General features: G+C 38.3%; 1 protein-coding gene and 1 pseudogene across 17 annotated transcripts in view; one reads left to right on the top strand and one right to left on the bottom strand.

The window, feature by feature from the left end:
* KMT2C (lysine methyltransferase 2C) overlaps window positions 1–21,408 on the top strand; it is a 275,662-nt gene that overhangs the window by 15,414 nt on the left and 238,840 nt on the right. The window lies entirely within an intron of this gene.
* On the bottom strand, window positions 20,213–21,100 carry LOC137768268 (hsc70-interacting protein pseudogene; annotated as a pseudogene).

Genomic DNA, 21,408 nt, shown 5'->3' with positions numbered 1-21,408 from the left:
AGAGAATGGGAAGGTGAGGAACAATTAGCACATGGCCGTTGTGGGTTGGCACTTGTCGTGCTCACCAGAAGTTATCTCCTTTGAAACTTAACAGTAACATCAGTAGAATCATTAGTTCCAGTTTTACACATGAAGGAGCTAAATTTCAGGAAGATCACATAGTTGGTAAGTGATTGAGTCAGGATTTAAGTCCAGGTGTGTCTGACTCTGGTTTTTGCTGTTTCAGAAACTCCAGTCCAACTTTCAGCTATAAGGTGAATAAGGTCTGAGGTTCCAATGTACAATATGATTTCTATAGTTGATAACCCTGTATTAGATAATTAAAATTTGCTAAGAGAGTAGAAAGGAAATATTCTCTCTCTCACACTACATATGTGTGAGGTGATGGATGTATTAATTAAATGGGAGGAATCCTTTCGCAATGGATATGTATATCAAATCGTCATTATATCTTACAATTGTATTTGTCAATTATACCTCAGTAAAGGTGGGGAAAAAATGCTCACGAAAGAAAGAAAGAAACTCCAGCCCATTTTGTGAGTAAATAAGGGAAAGTAAATTGGGAAGTTTGAAGTTTTACTGTAGGCAACAGGGAGCCATTGAAGATGGCTACAGAAGAATAGCATTGTATCTTTTTTTAAAGTCTTTATTGAATTTGTTACAATATTGCTTCTGTTTTTATGTTTTGCTTTTGTGGCTGTGAGACAGGTGGGATCTTAACTCCACCACCAGGGATGGAACCTGCACCCCCTGCATTGGAAGGCAAAGTCTTAACCACTGGACAGCCAGGAAAGTCCCAGCATTGTATCTTTGTTAGAAAAATAACCTTTTCAATAACAATTGGGAAGATGGTATGGAGGGAGTATAGATACCCCATTTGTGGTGTCACAGGGACCAGAATGAGAACCCAAAGTGATTTACCATACTGTTTTTTTTTCTCTTCCAGTTTTACTGAGATATCATTGACATACAGCACTGTATAATTTTAAGCTGTACAGCATAGTGATTTGACTTATGTACATCATGAAATGATTGCTACAGTAAGTTTAGTGAACATTCATCATATCGTATAGATAAAAAAGAAAAAAGAAAAATTTTTTCCTTGTGATAAGAACACTTAGGATTTTTCTCATATATAACTTGGTTTTTTAAAAATAAATTTATTTATTTATTTATTTGTTGGCTGCATTGGATCTTCGTTGCTGTGCGCGGGCTTTCTCTAGTTGCGGCGAGCGGGGGCTACTCTTTGTTGTGGTGTGTGGGCTTCTTATTGCGGTGGCTTCTCTTTGTTGCGGAGCACAGGCTCTAGGCACGTGGGCTGCAGTAGTTGTGGCATGCAGGCTCAGTAGTTGTGGCTCGTGGGCTCTAGAGCGCAGGCTCAGTAGCTGTGGCGCATGGGCTTAGTTGCTCTGTGGCATGTGGGATCTTCGCAGACCAGGGCTCAAAGTGTCCCCTGCATTGGCAGGTGGATTCTTAACCACTGTGCCACCAGGGAAGTCCCTGCTGTTTGGTTTTTACATTAAGGTCCATGATACATGTTGAGTTAATTTTTGTGTATGGTGTGAGGTATGGTCCAAGTTAATTATTTTGCATATGCATGTACAGTTGTTCCAAGGCAGTTTGTTGAAAAGACTGTCCTTCCCTTACTGAGTTGTCAGGGCACCTTTGCTGAAAATCACTTGATCATAAATGTGTGGGTTTATTTCTGGATTCTCTAATTTTCCACTAGTCTGTATTCCATTCGTTATGCCAGTAGTATGCTATCTTCGTTACTGTAGATTTATTGTAAGTTTTAAAATCAGGTAGTATAATTCCCCCCAATTTTCTTCTTCTTTTCCAAAATTATTTTGCCCATTATAGGCCCTACGCATTTCCATATAAATATTAGCATCAGCTTGCCATTTTCGACAAAAAAGTCTATTGGGATTTTGATAAGCATTATGATGAACCTGTAGCATGAATCTCTTCATTTTGGTCTTCTTTAATTTCAGCAATATTTTATAACTTCCAGTGTACAGATCTTGTACGTTTTTCTGGTTAAATTTATTCCTAAGTATTTAATTCTTTTTGATGCTGTTATAAATGGAATTTTTTGAATTTTTGTATAAATTATTGCTACTATATATAGAAATACATTTTTTAAAAGACAGTGAGGCTGATTTTATTTAGGGGGGACTCTACAGTGGGGTTTTGCAGTCAGGGAGAGAGATTGGGCTCAATTCCTGAAGTATAATTTATATATATGTCATATTCTGTTATCTTGCTAAACTCACTTATTAGTTTTAGTATTTTTTGGTAGGTTCTTCAGGATTTTCTACATCCTAACAGAAATCTTTTAACTGATCAGATGCCTACCTTAAAGATCCCAAACCAAGTTTTATCCTGGGACAAAATGTCTTTCAGGTTCCTCTTTCAAATCTTTCTTGATGGGAGTGATCTGTCTGTGTAACTGGCAGCCTAGGAGAGATGTGTCTTTTGACAACAAAATCAATTTTCTGTCTGACTCAGGTGAGGGTTAAACAGAAAGACCCACTAGTTAAGAGAAATGTGTATACAAGTAAATAGGTATATTTCATTTTGAGAAGTTTTACAATTTTTGAACAGAACAGCAATGTGACTTTTGGCAAATGACTTCTTGGTGCTTTAGTTACTTCATCTGCTAAGTGGGATAATAATAATACCTACTTCATTGAGTTGTAAGAATTAAATTAATGTGTGTAAAGCACTTAGCATGGTATCTGACGTAATAATCACTTTATATGTTTGTCAATTTTATTAGTATTAAATAGGCAAGAATTAAGCAGGAGGATTAAGAAAGGAAAACTGCCGAACTGATCTGAGTTCATCCTAGTGTGGGTGCAGTTAAATCTTGGGTGCCTCTTAATCTTTTTTTTGGGTTACAGATCCCTTTGGATATATCCTCACTTTCCACAGAAGAATGCATAATGAATATAGGTATACACATTTTATATAATTTAAGGGGGAGAGTTCAGTGACCCCCTGAAGCTTATATAAAACCTTTGTAGGGGTTCATCACCCCCAGAATAAGAACCTTTCCTCAGAAAATAAAGTGCTCTGAAGGATCCTGTCTTGGATGCAGAAGGGGATGGAGGTTTTTTCCTCAAAACTGAGTTCTCGAAGGGAATAGTTTAGGAAGTAAACACAGCATTAGTGCTTTTTTCTTGTAGGAAGTCACTTGACAGTGACATTCAAGGGAAGGTTCTCTTATGAGTATTATCAGATTTCAGTGTACTGTGGGTGATGTGCACTTCAGAGTGTATATCATGACTGTACCCAAAAAAGCATGTTGAAATGCATGTGAGTGGGAGTGGGGTTGTTATAGAGATAACCTTAAACTGCCCTAACTTTATTTTTAAGTAAATTTTCACGAACTTCAGTACTTCAGATATAATTAATTAATAAGAAAGTACTTGTGACAGACCTTATGTTGCAATAGTGAGACGGAGAATTGCTGTCAGGTTTCGGATTTTTACAGGTTAGCCAGGACACAGCTGAGGGAGGTGATAGATCAGACCGCGAGCTTCTTGAACATGGTGCCTGTGATTTTTCAATGTTGTGTCCTCAGTAAACAGAGAGTGCAAAGTTTTGCATAGTCTTATGTTTGTGTTTTTTGTTGTTGTTGTTTTTAAATAAATTTATTTGTTTAATTTATTTATTTTTGGCTGTGTTGGGTCTTCGTTGCTGCACGCAGGCTTTCTCTAGTTGCGGCGACCGGGGGCTACTCTTCCTTGCGGTGCGCGGGCTTCTCATTGCGGTGGCCTCTCTTGTTGTGGAGCACAGGCTCTAGGCGCGTGGGCTTCGGTAGTTGCGGCATGCGGGCTCATTAGTTGTGGCTCGCGGGCTCTAGAGCGCAGGCTCAGTAGTTGTGGCGCACGGGCTTAGTTGCTCCGCGGCATGTGGGATCTTCCCGGACCGGGGCACGAACCCGTGTCCCCTGCATTGGCAGGCGGATTCCTAACCACTGCGCCACCAGGGAAGCCCTGTTTCCATTTTATTAATGATTGTATATATATAGAATTTTATAGCCTACTCTCCTTAACATGTAAAAGAAAATTTCCATGTTGTTAATCTTCATAACTTTTTTGAAAGGTGCTTTATTTTCCACTGAGGAGACTGACATAAATGTCCCGTAATCACCCCTATTCCTCCACTTCTCTTAATGTTATTATTACTGTTGCTTATTATGCCATATAAAATGATCTGGCAGCATTTTTGTAGATAAAGTCCTTTTCATATTTTGGATTATTATTATTATTTTAAAAATTTATTTTATTTATTTACTTATTTTTGGCTGTGTTGGGTCTTCGTTGCAGCGCTAGGGCTTTCTCTAGTTGCGGCGAGCGGGGGCTACTCTTCATTGCGGTGTGCGGGCTTCTCATTGCAGTGGCTTCTCTCATTGTGGAGCACGGGCTCTAGGCGAGCGGGCTTCAGTAGTTGCGGCATGCGAGCTCAGTAGTTGTGGCTCACGGGCTCTAGAGCACAGGCTCAGTAGTTGTGGCACACGAGCTTAGTTGCTCTGCGGCATGTGGGCTCTTCCCTGACTAGGGATCGAACCCTTGTCCCCTGCATTGGCAGGCGTATTCTCAGCCACTGCGCCACCAGGGAAGCCCTTGGATTATTTTTATAGGACAGATTTCTGTAAGCAGGGTTGCTAATTTCAAAGAAAGAAATATTTTGATCCTTGATACGTATTTAGAGGTGAGTGGGCTCTAATGTCCAATTGCTGGGTCTCAGGTTCTGGCTCTGTCACTTTCTAGTTGTTGGACTTTTTATAAGCTATTGAATCTCTCTGTGTTTGTTTACTCATCTATAAAATGGGGATGATGATAAAAGCCCTGTGATAGGATTTTTGAGAGAGTTAAAGAGGGTTCATGTTCAGAAAACCTTTAGAACAATGCCTGTTAACTTAGTAAGTTCCTACTTAAATGTGAACTCTTATTTTTCTTATAACTTTAAAATGCTCCCCAAAAGGGATGTATCGAATTATAATGCCAACAGCAACGTGTGTTAGGACCAGTTTCACCCAACTTTGTCATGCATGGTGTATTAAAACCTTTATAAAAGGACTTCCCTGGTGGCGCAGTGGTTAAGAATCCACCTGCCAATGCGGGGGACACAGGTTTGAGCCCTGGTCCGGGAAGATCCCACATGCCACGGAGCAACTAAGCCTACGTGCCACAGCTGCTGAGCCCGCGTGCCTAGAGCTCGTGCTCCGCAACAAGAGAAGCCACCGCAATGAGAAGCCCACGCACCGCAATGAAGAGTAGCCCCCGCTCGCCGCAACTAGAGAAAGCCCGCGTGCATCAATGAAGACCCAACACAGCCAAAAATAAATAAAAAAACAAAACAAAACAAAAAAAAGCCTTTATACAAACCTTTTTACTTCTTAGCTTAATAATTGAGAAATAGTACTTAAGTTTTAAATTTTTGCTTATTTGATTAGTAGGACTATTGAACATTCCTGAATTTTATTACTTGTATTTCTTGTATATGCTCAATCATGTTTTGTCCATAGTTTATTGGAGGGGGGGTTTTCTTAATGTTTTTCCTATTATTAATTCTTTATATAACACATTTTAAGACATTTACTCTAAGTATTTTGCTTCCTTTGGCTGTATAGAAAATTATCTTTTGTGTAGTTAGGTTCCTTATTTCTTTTAATGCATTGTGGTTTTAATTCAAGTCTTTGTAGAAGGAGAGAATTAAGAAAAAATTTTGTTGATTAGGATAACAACACCTTAGGATTTTTGACTTTTTGGAAAGTCAAAACATTTGATTTATTGTCCTTTTTTGTTCAGTCTTATTCTCTGTCTCATTAGTAGGGCACAGTACTGGGAGGAGAAACTTTTTCAAGGTTTTTTTTTTTTTTGTAAATTTATTTATTTTTGGCTGTGTTAGGTCTTCGTAGCTGTGTGCAGGCTTTCTCTACTTGGCGGTGAGCGAGGGCTACTCTTTGTTGCGGTGCACGGGCTTCTCATTGCAGTGGTTTCTCTGTTGCAGAGCACGGGCTCTAGGCATGCGGGCTGCAGTAGTTGTGGCACGTGGGCTCAGTAGTTGTGGTTCTGGGGCTTAGTTGCTCTGCGACACGTGGGATCTTTCTGGACCACGGATCGAACGCGTGTCCCCTGCATTGGCAGGCAGATTCTTAACCACTGTGCCACCAGGGAAGTCCTTTTTCAAGTTTTAATCATGGAATTGTTCCTATATATTTTTTTAATAACCTAGGATTAGTGGTGAATTTCTCTTTTATAAATGAAAATATCGAGAAGTTACCTTACTTCACAGTCTTAATGAAAAATGGTTAAACATATTACATAAATGCAGAGGTGGTTCTATTTCTTTATTTACTGCCACACATATCCTATTTTTCTGTAAGTCTTATTAGTTTTCCTCTCTTAATATTTGTACTGGCAAGCTGCTAAAGAACAGCCACATGCTTCCTCAAGGTACTTGACTGCACTGTGCCTATAGCTTCTTTTGTAGGTGATATTTAGGATTTTAGGGGAAGTAGTGGGGGAAGTGAGGGGAGCCATAAAGTGGATAAGGGGAATTGATAAGTTAATTAAAGTAGTTAATTAATCTACTGCTGCCCCCAGGATGCTGTGCAACATCTTAGAGTTTGTGCTTTGATGGAAGGGCACAAAAGGAAGTGAAGGAATTCTGTTAATTGATCATAGGAATGATTTCTCCAAATACAGTATTTTTATTAAATCTTATTGAGTAGTTTTCACCATTGACCAATCTTTGTGCTTCATATACATTTTCTAAAAGACTTTTGTAAATTTAATTAGGATAAAAATCTTGAGATTGAAACTTGTGTAGAATTTTATTCATATTTGAAACTATATTACAGTGGAAATAAAAATAGAAACTTTTGCATGTGTTTTCTAAAACCATTTAAAATAATTCCAAAGTTCATTATAGATAATTCTTGGAATGATATTATTTAACTTTGTGATAATGAAAGAGTAGACTTCTATTTTTTAGTTGTTTTCTTCTGACCACAGACAGCGTGGCTTGTCTGTCTGTGTACAAGTGTCAATCATGCAATCAGCATTTTTGTAGAAGGGTTGGTTTCTTGGTTGTATCTTAAATCTTAACTCCTTTAATTTTGTTATTCTGAATTTTAGTGGGATTACTATAACATTGTAGGTTTGGAGAATATTTCATGGAAGATGATTTATAATCAATGTTCTGAGTTGATAAGATTTTACAGGGTACCAGATCTGGAAAAAAAAAAAAAAATTTCTTGACTTGGCCTTTATCGAAACAAAGAATTTGATTCCCATTTCCTGCTCTTCTCCCCCATATTTACAGTCTTTAAAACACTTGTTTATTTAAAAATATGGATTCTTTAGTAACCAAGGCCACAGTTAAATCATAATTTAAGCTAGTTTATTAAAACAACAGAAGTAGACTGAAGTTACATAATGTTTCTTTTTATTTTTTCAGTGCCAGGAGTAGAAAACACTTGGCCAGCTTCATAGAAGATTAGAAAGTTTGAGGAGGAAAAGTAGACTTGTTTGTTTATTGAGCAGGAGCGTAATTGTCCATAATTACAGATCCTTGTTTTGAGGCTTGGAAAAGGTGGTTTAAAAAAAAAAAACTTACATTTAAAAAAACCATGATAAACACCTATAAATAAAAGGAGTAAGAAAAATTTGTCAAAATATGGTTGCAGTATCTTAAGTAGACTTATTGCATGAAAATTCCTTTGTTAAATGGGGGCAAAAAGTGGCTCTGGTTTGGGAGAGTGAGACCTGAGTAGGACATTTTTGGTAGACATCGAAGACCATTTTAGGGGGTTAATATTTCAGTTTTGACCTCCTCACTCCAGATAGAATAGAAAGAATTTGGAGACTTACTCATAGGGTTAACCTAAGGTTTTAACGTTGTGACGCAAAATGTGTTTGTTTCCCTTTGTTTCATATTCTCAGCTCCCAACAAAATTTCATTAAATAATATAAAATAATAAAATGGACTTGTTGGTCTATTTGAAATTAAATGGTAGGGGCGAAGTTCCTGTAAAAGGTTAGCAAAGAGTTAACCTTAGGGGCTTTCTCTGTTGGCTGTTTCCAGCAAGGTTCCCGATCTGAGCTTTGGAGAAATCCATCCCACCTTTTTGAGGCGCCTGCTACGTACGGATCTACTTTCTCTAGTCGTGCTTTTTCCTCCACCTACCTTCCCCCTCCTCTTTCTTGTAGGCTCCCCGAGTGTGTGTCTTGGGTGTGTGTTTGGTGGTGGGTGTGTGTGGCGGGAGAGTCTCAGAGCTGTAGGAGAAGTTGCAAGAAAGAACCTTAATGCTCATTTGTTTTGTTGTGTGTGGATGGGTGCTGCAGTGGGATCGGGGTGGCAGGTCTCGGTTGGGAGCCAGGGAGTCTGCCCTATTGAATCGCGCTGCCGGAGGATGGATGGTGAAGCTGAAAGTAAAATATTTAAATCGTAGTAAGAATTTGACACATTTTGAAATATTTATATAATTTTAAAACTCTGAATAAACACTTGGACTCAAGTATTCCGTGGCGGGTTTGAGGATTTTCAACATATTTCTTCATGTGTGTTTAACCCCCAGTTATAATTAGAAAAGAAAAAAAAAAAGGTAAAATCTTTGGTCCCTTCACCAGCATTTTAACATATTTCTTCTGGTAATCTGCTAGAATTTAATTAGATCAGAAGAAGAGAAAAAAACCCAACTATTTTGTAGCTAATGTGTTTTAGAGAACTTGTTTCAAGCTGAGAGAAAAACAGTTTGATGAATTTAAATACATGTTCCCTTTTTGTTAAGTAAAAATATGATAGTATAGGTTTAATTTCATTATGTTACAGTTGAACTCATATTTAGACTTCTACTTATTCTGAGATATTTAATACTTAAAATACTTACGTGTAATATTTAATATATTTAACCTCAGCTGGCATTAGTTATATATCTTTTTTTCTTGTAAAATCTTGTAATATATGTTAAGTATGATAAACTGTCTCTTCTGGAATAACTTTTATTATATACTGAAGCTGCAGCAGTGCCTGATTTCTAAGTAGAATTTTCTTTTTCTTTTTTTAAACCTAGGGCATAAAATCCTGCCTGGCTACTTTTCTAAAAGTAAAGTTAAATGATAGTGAAATATATGTTTTATTTTCTGTAAGGGACATTGAATTGGAAACAATGTATTTTAACAAGTGTTTAAATTTGAATTTTAACTATTTCGTAGTGTATATTTCAGAATAAACAGTTGCTGTTTCCAATGTAAAATGTTATATTTATTATAAACTTATGATTGTTCTAGTTGTATAGTTTATGCACATATGTTTTTAAAAATATTTATTTATATATATATATATTTTAAAATTTTTGGCTGCGTTGGGTCTTTGTTGCTGCACGCGGGCTTTCTCTAGTTGCTGTGAGCGGGGGCTACTCTTTGTTGCAGTGCGGTGGCTTCTCTTGTTGTGGAGCACGGGCTCTAGGCAGCACGAGCTTCAGTAGTTGCAGCACGTGGGCTCGGTAGTTGCGGCTCTCAGGCTCCAGAGTGCAGGCTCAGTAGTTGTGGCTCATGGGCTTAGTTGCTCCATGGCATGTCGGGTCTTCCCAGACCAGGGCTCAAACCCGTGTCCCCTGCATTGGCAGGTGGATTTTTAACCACTGCACCACCAGGGAAGTCCTGCACATATATATATATATATATATATATATATATTTTTTTTTTTTTTTTAACATTTTTATTAGAGTATAATTGCTTTACAATGGTGTGTTAGTTTCTACTTTATAACAAAGTGAGTCAGTTATACATATACGTATGTTCCCATATCTCTTCCCTCTTGCATCTCCATCCCTCCCACCCTCCCTATCCCACCCCTCTAGGTGGTCACAAAGCACCGAGCTGATCTCGCTGTGATATGCGGCTGCTTCCCACTAGCTATCTATTTTACGTTTGGTAGTGTATCTGTGTCCACTGCACATATGTTTTTAACATCTAGACTTATATGCAAAATGTAAAATAAATACAAGACTAATGTGATATAGCCAAGTCCTTTCTAAATTACCTAATGCCTTATTAAAGAACACTGAACCATTTTTTCTTTGCTTCATTTTAATGATAACAAAAATGTAATTTCTCTGAAGTGTCAAATTATGCAATAGCTTCCTATATTTTGATTTGAGAGGAGTTTAGTAAATTATTTTTAAATGTTTCTTAGCTTTTATATTTCATGGATAACGGAAAAGTGTCTGTGACTTAGCTGAAATATGATGTGTGATGCACTCACCTTGTCCCATCACAGCCATTTGGCTCTTAGTGGTGAAGTGGAACGTGAACTGTTCTTCCTACAAACAAGTGCATTCATTTATGCTGTTTAACTGGGACTGATGACACTGTGATATTAAAGAAAAATGTGGTCATCATGTGGAAGCTTCCCCACAGTGTACCTTGTATTTTGAAGAAATTAATCCCAGTTTGTTTTTAGATGTTTTATTTTTAAAAAAGCTGTTCCTTGAGTAGAATATTGTTAAACAAATGGTAAACACCATAAAGTGTAATGCTGTAGCATTCCCCTTCAGCTGCCTTCTCCTTACAAAAAAGAAGCCACCACCTCTAAGAACAGTAAAAAGAGAAAAACAGAACAAAACAAAAGACCCCAGAAAACAAAAGCCTTTTTTAATGTGGGAAAACTAATGGCTTATTTAACACTTTCCTATAGCCATTTTTGAAATCTCACTTAAATCTTCCATCATGGGTTAGAATTGGCTGTGTTTCTCTTAGAATTTGGTCTTATCTCTATATTTGGCTCTATGGTTTTGCATAATGTTTTGAATAGTAATAAATAATAACTTGGTTCTTTTTTCATCTTGTGTTATGTATAGACTTCAAGAAATACTTTTCCCTTTTCAGGTCTGGCAGATTAAAGATAAATAATGAAATAAACTTTATATTATCTAAAAGTAAAAAGGACAAAGGAAAAGATGGAATGAAAGCTGAAGTAAATTTAGGTCTGTTGAATTTGAAATGCTGTTGTGTATACTACTAACACCAATAAAACCTAAAGCAATCTAGAAAAAAAGGTGTTAAAAGATACATTTCCATATTTGTGGTAAAATAATTATTAAAATTGAGAAACCATGGATAAATGCGGATGTTTTGGCTTGGTTGAAGTAATGTAAATTAAATCTGTAGTGACATTTTACTTTGATACGGAGTGATGGTCCAGTAATTTTGATGATAGTAATATATACATCCTGTAACTTGAATTATTAGATTGTCTGTAAATACCTCTAAAGATGGTGGTAAAGTTTCAAAAATTATTTAACCTGGCACTCAGGAATATTAGGAAAAAGAAGTTTTATCTATTACATTATAGGGAAAAATGTAGGCAGGATGTGTTATGAATTGTGTTTTCATGAAGAGATCAGTATTCTTTGGTGTTTTTTTTCTTAAGTCCATTGAAAAATTTAGAAGTCAGATATCTAGTTGCTTATAATAAAGGTCACCAACCCCTCCTCACTCCTTAGTGCCACTCTCCAAAGGAAACTCTAAATTATTTGTGTGGTTTTTGTGACTAAATAAGCTTATTTTACGATTTATCAATTTTACATTGATTCCTGCTCTGATAAATGAGGATTTGGTTCAGTTTTTCTGCTTACCCAATAGATGTATCACTTTTAATTTCCCTGTTCTCTTTGCAATTTATGTAATATAATAGACTTTTTCTTCATGTTGATATAGATTGTCTGTCTTGATTTCCCAGGAGTAAAATTGAAGCTATTACTGCTTCTACTTTTCTTTTCACCTTTCCTTTCCCCCTTTCCTTTCCCCTTTATGCCCCTATGTCTGTCATGTCTACTTTGGCATTGTCAAGGTTGAGAACATTTATATTCTGTTTGCCTGTGACTTGGTTTTAATAGTTGGAAATTGATGAATAGTTTCTACATTATTGTGGTGGTATAAATATTGTTCACAGCAGAGGAAAGGAGAGTACAATTACATTTCCTGTATTGGTTCTTGGTTTTTGAGTCTGTAATTGCCTTTATTCTTGTCTTATTTGTCATTGTTCTTTCTTCCATGTTATCAGCTTTCCATGCTATTTGTTTTTATTGCTGTTATTTTATGTATGTGAGTACTTTTCGCCTAGGAAAAGTATGATAAGGAAAGGCTTCTCCTAGTCTTTTTCCTTATTCTGGACTAGGTGTTATCTAGACCTGTTACATGTTGTTCTTAGTGCTGGACTCTGCATCACTGCATTTGCACTTTAGCTCTGCTCTTATTGGATCTTTATTGTTTGAGTTACTTCCTTGTTTTTAATGCAGTACATCCCTCACAGAAACTTCTAGAAAGAATATGTGGAAGATAGAGTTTTGAATCCTGGCATATCTGAAAAAGTCTTCATTAACCCTTGTAGTTGATTGGTGTTATTTTTATTCAAGCCAAACTAAGTTGAAAATTATTTTCCGTCAAAGCTTTGAATGCATTGCTCCAGTGTCTTTTAGTATCCATTGTTGTTGTTGAGGAGAAGTCTGATACAGTGTGTTTCTTGTTCCATTGTGGGTGATGTGTTTTATCTTCCTCTGTGGAAGCTCCTTAGAGCTTTCTTTCTGTCCTTTTTAAATAGAAATTTCTCAAAGATGTTTAGAGGTGGTTCTTTTCCATTATTATTAAACTAAGGACTCATTTTTTTTTTTTTTAAACATCTTTATTGAAGTATAATTGCCTTACAATGGTGTGTTAGCTTCTGCTTTATAACAAAGTGAATCAGTTATACACATACAATATGTTCCCATTTCTCTTCCCTCTTGCATCTCCCTCCCTCCCACCCTCCCCATCCCACCCCTCTAGGTGGTCACAAAGCACTGAGCTGATCTCCCTGTGCTATGCGGCTGCTTCCCACTAGTTATCTATTTTACATTTGGTAGTGTATATATGTCCATGACACTCTCTTACCCTGTCACATCTCACCCCACCCCCTCCCCATATCCTGAAGTCCATTCTCTAGTAGGTCTGTGTCTTTATTCCCGTCTTGCCACTAGGTTCTTCATGGCTTTTTTTGTTTTTTTCCTTAGATTCCGTATATATGTGTTAGCATACTGTATTTGTTTTTCTCTTTCTGACTTACTTCACTCTGTATGACAGACTCTAACTCCATCCACCTCATTACAGATACCTCCATTTCATTTCTTTTTATGGCTGAGTAATATTCCATTGTATATATGTGCCACATCTTCTTTATCCATTCATCTGTCGATGGACATTTAGGTTGCTTCCATAGGACTCATGTTTTTTAATTCTTGGGAAATTCTCCTATTATTGCTTTAATTCTCTTTATAACTCCTTTTAGTTGGTTATTGGGCTTTATGTATTCATGCCCACTCCCCCACCCCCATTTTTTTGTCCTTTTGTTCTTCTGGGCATTTCCTCTATTTTATTCTAAGACTCTGTAATTTTACTTTAGCAGTCATATTTTAAATTTTCACGAATTCCACCCCCCCCCCCCACGCCCAGCATCCTTTTTCCATTTTATGGATTCATAATCTTGAATCTCTTTGAAAATGTTAATAGAGTTTTTTTTTAAGTCATCACCCTTCCTCTTATCTGTTTGCTCTAGGGTAATTGTTGTTTATCTTGGTCTCATTTATGTTGTAGGGTTTTTAATCAGACATCTGCTGATCCTTGTCACTCATATTTAAGACCTAGTAGAAGGGCTCATGGTGAGTTCTTGGTGGGAATTAATGATTAGCTTGAAGTTGATAACCCTTTGTATTCTGACATTTAGGAGTCCATTGTTTTACCCCAGAGTGCCAACCCCCCCCCCCAACTCTTTTCACCAGTTCCCTTCCCCAGACAATGATTTTTTTTTTTTTTAAGAAAAGATCTCTGCATTTTATTTTATTTTTTAAATGATAATTCTTTTCCTTAAAAAAATTTTTAATACTATTTCAGTGATCTTTTATTGAAAGGAGCTAATGTGTGTATGTTTGATCTGCTATTTGAACCAAGAGATTCTCCTTCAGCTTTTAAGCTGGACTACACCAAAGCTAATATTCACATGTGTATTTTATCCAGTGTTTCAGAATGTGTTAGGTTGTAGAAATATAATGGGAGCTTTAGGTTGTATATGTGTTCTGGGTGTTTAGAAAAGAGAATACTCACTTTGTGTGTTGGGCCTTTTACAGCAGGTGGAGGAATAGGAAAACTCACAAAAAAGTTATGAATATGATACCTGCTGGTGAAAATATTCAGATAGCTCAGGAGAGTGTAATTAATTAAAAAGTGTAAGGCCTTTTGCCACTCTCTTCTGCCCTGTATTTCAGAGAGAATTACTGTGAACTCTATTTTGTATCCTTCTTGACTCTTGCTCTGCATATATGTTTTCTATTTTTACATAATGTGCTTACATTCATTTTCACACAGATGGGATCATTTTATATGTATTTTTAAAAATTTTATTTATTTGGCTGTGCCAGGTCTTAGTTGCAGCATGTGGGATCTTCGTTGCCGCCTGTGGGATCTTCGTTGCGGCATGTGGGATCTTTAATTGTGGGCTGTGGGATCTAGTTCCCTGGATTGAACCCGGGCCCCTTGCATTGGGAGCACAGAGTCTTAGCCTCTGCAGCACCAGGGAAGTCCCCTCGTTTTATATGTGTTGCTTTGTGATTTTCTTTTGTCACTTAGTTTATCTTGAACGTTTTTCTGTTTTAGCATATATACATCAATATCATTCATTTCAAAAACTGCCTAATCTTCATCCAGCTGATGCAAATTGAGGGCTTTGCTTATGCCAAGGAGTGTTCAGGAGTGTTCTAGATTCTGGGGATTCAGTGGTGCACAACGGAGATCAAGCCCTTTCTTTCACTGGACAAATACTTCAGTAGTGAGAGGAACAAAATAAATGTATTCCTTATCATTAATTTCAGACAGTGAGAGGTACCATAAAGAAAATAAAACTGTGGTAATGGTATTGAGAGTGTCCGTTAATGGTTCTGAGAGACAGTAATGCATGTAGTGAGGTTGTCAGGAAGGTCTCGTTGAAGTGATGATATTGAAATAGACCTGGGTGAAATGGAGGCAGTTATGAGAAAATTCAGAAGAACATGGTTCATTGTGAAGCCCCCAAAAGAAGAATGAGTGTGTGATGCTCAAGGGACCCTCCTACCTCTCAAAATAAAAGGGTGGTGTTACCGGACATTCAGGAGAGCTTACGAGATCGCGTGTGAGAGGCAGGCAGGAGCCTGATCACGTGGTACCCTGCATGCTAAGGGCAGGATCATGGTAAGGAGCAGGAATTTTATTCTCAGCGCAGTGGAAGCCATTGGAGGCTTTTTAAAAAAAATTTTATTTATTTATTTATTTATTTATTTATTTATTTATTTATTTATTTATTTATTTATTTTTAAAATTTTTTTAGTTATTTATTTATGGCTGTGTTGGGTCTCCGTTTCTGTGCGAGGGCTTTCTCTAGTTGCAACAAGTGGGGGCCACTCTTCATCGCGGTGCGCGGGCCTCTCACTATCGCGGCCTCTCTTGTTGGGAGCACAGGCTCCAGACGCACAGGCTCAGCAATTGTGGCTCACGGGCCTAGTCGCTCCGCGGCATGTGGGATCTTCCCAGACCAGGGCTCGAACCCGTGTCCCCTGCATTAGCAGGCAGATTCTCAACCACTGCGCCACCAAGGAAGCCCCCCATTGGAGGGTTTTAAACCAACAAAGCTATTGAAGTAATCTTGGCAGGTATGGCTTAGAGTAGGCTTGTGACAGAGGAGAAAGGTGATTAGGTTTTATATGTGTTTTGAAAGCTCCTATGATAAGGTCTGCTAAAGGATTTGATGAGGGGAGTATGAGAAAAAGAAGTAAAGCTGTTGTCTAGATTTTTGGCTTCGGCAGCTTGGGTGGATAGTAGTGTCACTTAAGATTATTAGAGAGCCTAGTGGAAAAATGGGTTTGTAAACTAGATTGGAGTACCCTAATTTATTCAGCCATTCCCTTATTGATGGCCATTTAGTTGATTTCCAATTTTATTGTTATCTTTGTAGTGAACATCCTTGTGCTTGTATAGATTTACTTGTTGGCATATTTTAGAAGGTAAATTCCTAGATATAGAGTTGTCTTATTAAAGAGTACTTGTGCTTCAGGTTTTGATAGCTACTGGCCGATTGCCCTCCACAAATGGAGTATTGACTTAGACTCCCACACAGAGTATGTGTCCGTCGTCCCCCGCCCCGCATCCTTGCCAGCAACATATACTGAGTGGGGCTGGGGTGTGGGGGACAGGGCATACAGTTCTGAAAATGGGAATTGTAGTTCTAATAGAATTTTTCTTTACTAAGTCACCTAAGTACTCTGTTCCCAGAATGAAAATCAGCCCTCATCCTTTTCCTTTTTGTCTCCCCGAAGTCATAACATGTCTCTGGCCATAGTTTCTTCCAGCTACCAGTCCTATAGTTGTTGGTCAGTCCTTCTAACTTTGGTGACATTTATGAAGCCTTTCATCATAATTATGATAATAATGATGAGCATAAAGACTGTTCATTGTTTAATGTATCCTATCCTAAATGTGTCACGTGTGCTGTATTAATCTGTTTAGTCATTGCCAACAATCTAAAAGTAAATACTGTTACATCTCCAGTGTTGCCAGTGGAGAAAACTGAGACAAAGGACTTCTACCAATCTTTGACTATCTTTTCATTTTTATCTTCTTTTTCTGTCAGAGTGTTTCTTTCTAATAAGTTTGGCACTGTCACTTGAATACCTTTTTTCAGTCATTATGGGTCAAAACACAAACACAAAATAAGTGGCAGAAAGAGAGGCACAGGTGGAGTCAATGTGTTGCAGAACACATTCAGTTTGGGAGAAAGCTCTGCTTGTTGGGTTCTGGTGGTCAAACTGCCTAGGTTCAAATTCTAGCCTTATAATTAAGTAGCTACTTGATTTGGGGCTGATCATTGGTCTTTCTCGTAGCTCAGTTTCATCAACTTTAAAATGGAATAACAGGAATTCCCTGGTGGTGCAGTGGTTAAGAATCCGCCTAACAATGCAGGGGACACGGGTTCAAGCCCTGGTCTGGGAAGATCCCACATGCCACGGAGCACCTAAGCCCGTGTGCCACAGCTACTGAGCCTGTGCCCTAGAGCCCGAGAACCGCAACTACTGAAGCCTGCGTGCCACAACCACTGAAGCCCATGTGCCTAGAGCCCGTGCTCTGCAACAAGAGAAGCCACTGCAATGAGAAGCCCGCGCACCGCAACGAAGAGTAGCCCCCACTCGCCGCAACTAGAGAAAGCCTGTGCGCAGCAATGAGGACCCAATGCAACAAATAAATAAGTAAATAAATAAATTTATAAAAACCTGGAATAACAATAGTACATGTTTTGTCGGGTTGTAGTGGGCAATAAATAATGCATGTTAAAGTGGATAGTACATGGCTAGGGCAGAGTAAGTACTTCATCAGAGTTAACTCTTATATTTACATTATTGGTCAGGAGTGAACAGTCTGTCTAACATTCAGAGCATGGGGAAAAAATACAGGCAATGGAATATCACACTCTTATGAATTGTATGTTCATGTATAAAGTTAAAGAAATAGTAAATACCACTAGTGTTTTTAGTGAGTGAATTGGAATATACATGTATTAAGCTTTTATGTTTCTGCTGGGGTGACATATTCCATGGTTATTTTAATTTGCATGTCTTATGATTGAGTTAAATTGAGTGTATTTGCCACTAGCATTTCTTTTTTTTTGCAAATTGCCTACCTGTGCCCTGTACCAGGTACCTTTTGACTTCAAATAACAAAAAGCTTAATTTAAAATGGCTGAAATGAGTCAGATTTCACTTCATATGACCAGAGTCCAGGTGTATTTCAGTAGCCTGATGAAATTATCAAGGACCCCGATGCTGTCCCCTTTCCTGCTTTTTAAAATCTTCAGCTTGGGAGGAATCAGGCTCCCTGACTTCAGACTATACTACAAAGCTACAGTAATCAAGACAGTATGGTACTGGCACAAAAACAGAAATATAGATCAGTATAACAGGATAGAAAGCCCAGAGATAAACCCACGCACACATGGTCACCTTATCTTTGACAAAGGAGGCAAGGACATACAATGGAGAAAAGACAGCCTCTTCAATAAATGGTGCTGGGAAAACTGGACAGCTACATGTAAAAGAATGAAATTAGAACACTCCCTAACACCATACACAAAAATAAACTCAAAATGGATTAAAGACCTAAATATAAGGCCAGACACTGTACAACTCTTAGAGGAAAACATAGGCAGAACACTCTATGACATAAATCACAGCAAGATCCTTTTTGACCCATCTCCTAGAGAAATGGAAATAAAAACAAAAATAAACAAATGGGCCCTAATGAAACTTAAAAGCTTTTGCACAGCAAAGGAAACCATAAACAAGATGAAAAGATAATCCTCAGAGTGGGAGAATATATTTGCAAATGAAGCAACTGACAAAGGATTAATCTCCAAAATACACAAGCAGCTCAATATTAAACAAACAACCCAATCCAAAAATGGGCAGAAGATGTAAGTAGACATTTCATACCAAGAAGATATACAGATTGCCAACAAACACATGAAAGGATGCTCAACATCACTAATCATTAGAGAAATGCAAATCAAAACTACAATGAGTTATCACCACCTCATACCGGTCAGAATGGCCATCATCAAAAAATCTGTAAACAATAAATGCTGGAGAGGGTGTGGAGAAGAGGGAACCCTCTTGCACTGTTGGTGGGAATGTAAATTGATACAGCCACTCTGGAGCACAGTATGGAGGTTCCTTATAAAACTAAAAATAGAACTACCATACGACCCAGCAATCCCACTACTGGGCATATATCCTGAGAAAACCATAGTTCAAAAAGAGTCATGTACCACAGTGTTCATTGCAGCACTATTTACAATAGCCAGGACATGGAAGCAACCTAAGTGTCCATCGACAGATGAATGGATAAAGAAGATGTGGCACATATATACAGTGGAATATTACTCAGCCGTACAAAGAAACGAAATTGAGTTATTTGTAGTGAGGTGGATGGACCTAGAGTCTGTCATACAGAGTGAAGTAAGTCAGAAAGAGAAAAACAAATACCATATGCTAACACATATATATGGAATCTTAAAAAAAAAAAAAAAAGTTCTGAAGAACCTAGGGGCAGGACAGGAATAAAGACACAAACGTAGAGAATGGACTTGAGGACACGGGGAGGGGGAAGGGTAAGCTGGGACGAAGTGAGAGAGTGGCATGGACATATATACACTACCAAATGTAAAATAGATAGCTAGTGGGAAGCAGCTGCATAGCACAGGGAGATCAGCTCAGTGCTTTGTGACCACCTAGAGGGGTGGGATAGGGAGGGTGGGAGGGTGATGCAAGAGGGAGGAGATATGGAGATATATGTGTATGTATAGCTGATTCACGTTGTTATAAAGCAGAAACTAACAATGTAAAGCAATTATACCTCAATAAAGTTTAAAAAAAATCTTCAGCTTGTTGTTGAATTCACTTCAATAATTCACTTAAATAATTATTGAGCACCTATAATTTAGCAGGCAGTAGTCTGTAGCTATGGGAAATAACAGCAGTGAGGAAAACAGGCCATGTTTACTGCCCTCTGAAAGCTTACAGTTTGGTGGGGGTAGGGGACGAGGCGAACAAGAAGGTAGAATGTGCAGTAAGTAAGATGTCGTGGAAGCAAATCATTAAAAATAATAATAATAAAGCAATTAAAAAGACAAATCAAAATGCTTCAGTGACCATATATCCAACTCAAACTTTATCTGTTTAAATGATCTTCCCACTAATAAATCTTTATGTCACTCAAACTTGAACAATAAATCTTCCATACTGAAGTATCTTCCTTGCTTAATTAATTCAGAGGAAAAAACCAAAATGATTAGTAAAGGAAAATGTAGGGATTAACACACCCTGTTAATTTGTTTTAAATATTTTTAAGGTTTAAAAATTGTTTAAAGTTTTTAATTTCTAGTAAGAAAACATTATCTGAATGAATACCCTAATGGCAAACCACTGTAAAAATGTTTCAGCTGCATTTGGGGCAGAGGGGTAGGGATTATCTTCAAAGCACCCTAGCTTTCTTCATGAGAAGGTCAGAGGTACACTGGTTTGTATTATTGCGACATCCATTAGGTGAACTAAGTTGCTTTTCCTTCATCAGGGGCTTTATTTGTCAGAAGGGCATTATGCTTGACCTCCAAATTTGGCCGACAATTTACTGATGAGATTCATAACCTTTGAGTTGCTCTGATATTTTGACGTATTTCCCGGGTTCTGAGCCACATCCTGGAAGGCCACCATAACTTCTGGATCCTGTATGGCTGCAAGAACCTCTGGATCACTAAGAATTTAATTGAGCCCAGGCATTCCTGCCATTCCAGGCATGCCCCCTCCCATTCCAAGCATTCCGCCAGGAAAGACACCTGGAAAAGAGCCATACTGAGCCCCTGATTGTCATCTGGCTTCTTCCTCCCTCTGGGCGCTCTCATGTTCTTCCCGAGCCATCTTGACCCTTTCTGTTCTTCCTTTGATCTCTCGCTCTTCACGTTTTTGCTCATACTTTCTCTGATGTTCAGCAATTTTCTGGGCCCTTGGTTGAACTTCTTTCAGCATTGCACTAGCATCTTCATCATAATCCAGCTTACAGGCAAGGGCTAGATCATGGGCAGCTTCTTCCCAATGGCCCAAAAGTCTGTGTGCTTTCCCTCGCCACTTGTCTGGCTGAGCAGAATCAGGATTTATTTCAATAGCTCTGTCACAGTCTCGGATGGCAGCATTTGGCTTCTGTAATTTGATGAAGACACTTGCTCTTTTGCCATACAGAACGGCCAAACGAGGATTTAGCTTGATGGCATCTGTGAACAAGTCAATGGCTTTCTGTAGTTCACCCTCATTTAGGGCATCAGTGGCAGCTACTTTTTTATCATTTGCCTGATCCATCATCTCCTCAGTTATCTCTACACTTTCGTCTCCCATTTCTTGAGGGGCATCAGTGTCTGGGTCAGTCACACCTTCATTGTCAATTTCTAGATCACTTTCCTCACTTGATGGTTCATCTGTCTTTATGTTTTCCTCCGCCTTCATACTGTTTTTTCTTCCTTGGTATTTTCTTCCAATTTAGTTTTATGAGTAGCAGGTGGTATTTTACCCCCCATGCTCTCCACCCACTCCCTCAGGAAGCGCATTTCCTCGGTGTGCAGAACGCTCGGGTCCTGCTTGCACATTTTCATGAAGGCTCGAAGCTCTGTCACTTTGGGGGGTCCATGGTCCGGAGGCGGCGGGCGCGGCGAGGCTGCGGCCCGATTCCAGGCCCAATGTTAAGCGTTATGGAGAAAAATAAAGCAATGCAGGGGGACGGGCGAGGTTGAGTC

The sequence above is a fragment of the Eschrichtius robustus genome, chromosome 8 (genome assembly GCF_028021215.1).
Source record: "Eschrichtius robustus isolate mEscRob2 chromosome 8, mEscRob2.pri, whole genome shotgun sequence".
Taxonomy (NCBI): Eukaryota; Metazoa; Chordata; class Mammalia; order Artiodactyla; family Eschrichtiidae; genus Eschrichtius; species Eschrichtius robustus.
The sequence above is the reverse complement of the archived record's forward strand: the minus strand, read 5'-3'. Positions and strand labels throughout refer to the sequence as shown.